Below are 6000 nucleotides of genomic sequence, written 5' to 3' on the forward strand. Positions count from 1 at the left end.
ATAAGACTCTATCTTTCATTTATCTTCTTTTCTTTTCTCCTGATCAAAACATACACACACAAACACACACTCTCTCTCTTCTACTCCTTGGACAGTAACCACCACCACCACCAACATATCCGACCGCCGCCACCACCACCACCACTACCACTAAAATCTGGATGTTCATCTCAAACCACTAGCAACAACAACAAATAAAAGATGATGTTTTAGATATTATTAGAGTGATATTTTATGTATTTATGTTTTTAATATAAAAAATAGACAAACAAACCATTTTTATCCATGATTTGTAGTCTTTTTCTCTTATTTTTGTTTTTTCATATGATAAGAAGTTGTATTATTGGTTGTTGTTTTAAAATTTTTATAATGAGTTTTGCCCACAAAGTGTTTGATGAAATGTCTAAGCCAAAGTGTATGTACTAAATCAAATTTCGAATATGAAAGTGTATGCTAAAAACCATTTTTGATTTTATATATGATTTGTTTAAGGAAGCCATTTGCTTTAACTAAAATAAAATCATATATGATTTTGTATATGTTTTCCCCAATGCATACGTATAATCATTCTTATGGATAATTCAAAAATGATTTTGTATAAGTATGAATAAAATCAAAAATGATTTTGTATGGATAATTCACACTATGTTTAAAATCATATATGATTTCAAACGGTTATATTTTTATGCAACTTATTTTGGTTTTGACTCGATGTAATATACAAAATCATAAATGAGTTTCTAAAGTTTTCCTCTAATGCATGTGTAAAATCATTTTTGATTTTGCATAGGTTTTCTAAATGATGCATAAAATCATTTTTGATTTCGTATTGTTTTTTTATGAATGAGATGGAAGTTACCTAAATGTCCTACACAAAATCATATATGATTTGGTATACTTGGTTGACTAATTACGACTAAAATCATATATGATTTTGAATAGGATTAATGATATCGAACTCATTTTTTTTCTATATTTATAAATAAAATCATATATGATTTTGTATATGTTTTCTCCAATGCATACGTAAAATCATTCTTATGGATAATTCAAAAATGATTTTGTATAAGTATGAATAAAATCAAAAATGATTTTGTATGGATAATTCACACTATGTTTAAAATCATATATGATTTCAAACGGTTATATTTTTATGCAACTTATTTTGGTTTTGACTCGATGTAATATACAAAATCATAAATGAGTTTCTAAAGTTTTCCTCTAATGTATGTGTAAAATCATTTTTGATTTTGCATAGGTTTCCTAAATGAGGTATAAAATCATTTTTGATTTCGTATTATTTTTTTATGAATGAGATGGAAGTCACCTAAATGTCCTACACAAAATCATATATGATTTGGTATACTTGGTTGACTAATTATGACTAAAATCATATATGATTTTGAATAGGATTAATGAAATCGAACTCATTTTTTTTTTGTCTATATTTATAAATAAAATTATATATGATTTTGTATATGTTTTCCCCAATGCATACGTAAAATCATTTTTGATTTTGAATATCACAGTTCATGCTTTAAATCATTTTTTATTTTATATGAGTTTCTTTGTATGTAACTCATTTTAAATCTATGTTTTACTTTTTGTTTTTTTTGTTTCTTTTTTATTTTTACAGTCTCTTAAAATTAAAGTGCGGTGGTAGTGTTGAGTATATATCCTCAACAGTTGACCTAATTAAGAAAATACATAATGGTTATGCTAAAAGCCCAGAATAAATAAGCCCAATCTTTTATTAAGAAAATATATACAAAATCATTTTTGATTTAAATACTAAACTAAATAAGCCGTTAAGCTAACCCTACGACTTCAAACCATAAACCCTTAAGCGTACCGTATGCACCCGTCCCCCTCCAGTAGGCTTTAGCATTTTAGGGTTGAGTATTTAGGGTTTTATAATGTAACTTTCCCCTCGGGTTTTACTTTGCAGCTTAGGGTTTATGGTTTGAAGTCGTAGGGTTAGCCTAACGGATAACCCTACGACTTCAAACCCTAAACCCTTAAGCGTACCGTATGCACCCGTCCCCCTCTTGTAGGCTTTAGCATTTTAGGGTTGAGCATTTAGGGTTTTAGAATGTAACTTTCCCTTCGGGTTTTACTTTGTAGCTTAGGGTTTATGGTTTGAAGTCGTAGGGTTAGCCTAGGCTAACCCTACGACTTCAAACCCTTAAGTGTACCGTATGCACCCGTCCCCCTCTTGTAGGCTTTAGCATTTTAGGGTTGAGCATTTAGGGTTTTAGAATGTAACTTTTCCCTCGGGTTTTACTTTGTAGCTTAGGGTTTAGGGTTCGAAGTCGTAGGGTTAGCCGGCTAACCCTACGACTTCAAACCATAAACCCTTAAGCGTACCGTATGCACCCGTCCCCCTCCTATAGGCTTTAACATTTTAGGGTTTAGCATTTAGGGTTTAGATTTTTCCCGGGTTTTTATATTGTAGCTTAGGGTTTGAAGTGTTGTAGGGTTAGCCGTTAGGCTAACCCTACCACTTCAAACCATACACCCTTAAGCGTACCGTATACATCTGTTCCCCTCCTGTAGGCTTTAGCCTTTAAGGGTTTAGCATTTAGGGTTATATTTTATAGGGTTTTCGTATTGTAGCTTAGGGTTTAGGGTTTGAAGTTGTAGGGCTAACCGGGCTAACCCTACCACTTCAAACCATAAACCCTTAAGCGTACCGTATACATCTGTCCCCCTCCTGTAGGCTTTAGCATTTAGGTTTTAGTTTATTCCGAGGTTTTTATATTGTAGCTTAGGGTTTGAAGTTGTAGGGTTAGCCCACTTCAAACCATAAACCCCTAAGCGTACCATATACATTTGTCCCCCTCCTGTAGGTTTTAGCATTTTTGTTTTTTATATGATAAGAAGTTGTATATTTGGTTGTTGTTGTTTAAGATTTTTATATAAGTTTTGCACACAAAGTATTTGATGAAATGTCTAAACCAAAATGTATGTACTAAATCAAATTTGATTATATATGTATTTACTGATTGTACAGTCAATCATATACTTGATTGTACATATATCTATTCTAAAATATGAATTTGTTAAATTTGTGTTATGTAACTTTGTTTGTGCAATCAAATTTGATTATGTATTGAGTTTGTATTACTTGTGTGTTTGTGACTATATGTCTATAATCAAATTTGATTATGTGTTGATATTTTAGTGATTTCTATTTTTGCAACTTTATATCTAGAATCGAATTTGATTATATATAGAGATTTTAGAGATTTTGATTTTGTAACTTTGTTTGGACAATCAAATTTGATTTTGTATTGAGTTTATAGTTAATTTGATTTTGTGACTATATGTCTAGAATTAAATTTGATTATATGTATTGATATTTTGATTTTGTAACTTTGATTTTGTGACTATATGCCTACAATCAAATTTGATCATGTGTTGATATTTTTTGGGATTTCAGTTCTTACAACTTTATGTATAGAATCAAAGTTGATTATGTATAGAGAATTTAGACAAAACAAATGAGCTTCATATCAAGAAACCTATTCAATATCAAATTTAATTTTATGCATATGGTGTCAAAGTTATACAAAATCAAATTTGATTTTATGCATACATTTAAACAAAACAAATTTAGCTCATACCAAACAACCTACACAAAATCAAAATTGATTTTACGCATACGGTTTTAAAAACCTATACAAAATCAAATTTGATTTTGAATAGGTTTAATGATACCGAACTCATTTCTTTTGTCTAGATGTATGAATAAAATCAAATATGATTTCGTATGGGTATTTCACACTATATGCTTAAAATCATTTTTGATTTTTAAATGGGTTTATTGGTATGTAACTCATTTTGTTTTGTCTCCATATGCTATACTAAATCATATATGATTTTGTATAGCTTTTCCCCAATGTATGCGTAAAATCATTTTTGATTTTGAATAGTTGATTTTGAATAGGTTTTCAGACTTTATGAGTAAAATCAAAAACGATTTTGAATAAATATCTTTTTAAGGAAGCCATTTAGTTGACTCAATGTGCTACACAAAATCATATGATTTTGTATACGAGTATTTTCTTGACAATGTATGCGTAAAATCATATCTGATATTGTATACGCTTTTCACACTATATGCATAAAATCTATTTTGATTTTAAATAGGTTTATTTGTATAGAACTCATTTGCCTTGTCTCAAAATACGTAAAATCATATATGATTTTCGATAAATTTTTCATAGTGTATGCTTAAAATCAACTTTGATTTTGAATATGTTTAATGATACCGAACTCACTTTTTTTTTATCTAGATGAATGAATAAAATCATATATGATTTTGTATAGGGTTTTGACACTCTATGCGTAAAATCATTTTTGATTTTAAATGGTTTTCTTTGTATGGAACTCATTTGGTTTTGTCTCAATGTGTTATAAAAAATCATATATGATTTTGTATAGGTTTTCTCCAATGTATGCGTAAAATCATTTTTGATTTTGAATAGGTTTTGTCACAATGTATGCGTAAAATCATTTTTGATTTTGAATAATTCATTATATATAGGATTTTTCACACTGTAAGAGTAAAATCAAATATGATTCTAGGCATAAAAAAACAAGTAACTAAAACCTCAATACAAAATCAAATTTGATTGTACAAAACAAAGTTACAAAACACAAATCTATAGAATCTATATACAAAATCAAATATGATTTTACACATACAGTTACAAAAACAGAAATTTCTATAATCTCTATACATAATAAACTATGATTATGAACATAAAAGTAAACAATAACAGATAACAAATCGAATTTGATGTTACTCATACATTTCCACAAAACAAATGGAGTTTATATCCACGAACCTATACACCAATTTAATACAGAATCATAAAGTTGATTAAATCATATTATCAAACATTGATTTAGACATTTCATCAAACACCTTGTGCAATACTCAGTCAAATGTGATTTGATATTAAATCATATATAAGAAACTTTGGTTCAAACATTTCATCAAACACCTTGTATGCAATATTGTACCAAACAACAAAGTCAATTGAATAATTAATAAAATTTAACAAGTTCAAATGTTAGAATAAATCTAATCACATATTATCAAATTACATTTGATTATCACATGAGAAAATTCGAATTTACATAACAAAAAGTCGTAATGTTCGTATTCAATACATCCTTCAATGATATTAACTTCTCAAGATCCATTGATGATGACTGATGAAGATGACGATGACAACGGAAATGATGGCTCTGCCATTTCGATTGGAACGTGACGGTGACCTAAACACGATGAGGGTAGTGGTGGTGGTGGTGGTGGTGGTGGTGATTTCCCAAGAGGGGAAGTGAGAGAGAAAGAGAGATCTGTGTGTGTGTGTTTAGAACTAGAAAGGAAAAAAGTGGGATAATGTGTCAAATAATGAAAATACCCTTCTGTGTTTTTTTTAAAAATTTTAATGAGTCGTAGATCTGTTTTGATCCAAGGGCTGAAACTTAGCCTTTGGGTTTCACCAAAATTTATGTTTTCACATGAATACAACTGATATATATATATATATATATATCAACTCGAACAATAAAATATTTTGAGATCGTTGAGTATCCCATCCAGTTTTCAAAATATTGGTCATAGGTTTTACCATTTTACCATGCCATATATTACACATACTCATGAAATGTTACTTTACTTCATTCTTATTTTGGAATATCAATAAATGAGATTTTAGTTTCACTGTATTTTATCATTAATTTTAAAAAAAATAAAAAGTAAATAGTAAAGTATACACTCAATGTCGTTTTTCACATATTTTGGCCCCAATAAATCGATGGTGTACGGGGGATATTAATATGTAAACAACCTTACCTCTACTACGATGGTATAGAGAAACTGCTTTCAAGTTATGTCTAAAATAGAAAAGACGCCAACCTTACAAGGTATGAGAATGAAACTTTTGACCTCTATGTTCAGAGGCAATAATGTTAACTAGTATCTTG

This window comes from Erigeron canadensis, chromosome 9, assembly GCF_010389155.1.
Source record: "Erigeron canadensis isolate Cc75 chromosome 9, C_canadensis_v1, whole genome shotgun sequence".
Taxonomy (NCBI): Eukaryota; Viridiplantae; Streptophyta; class Magnoliopsida; order Asterales; family Asteraceae; genus Erigeron; species Erigeron canadensis.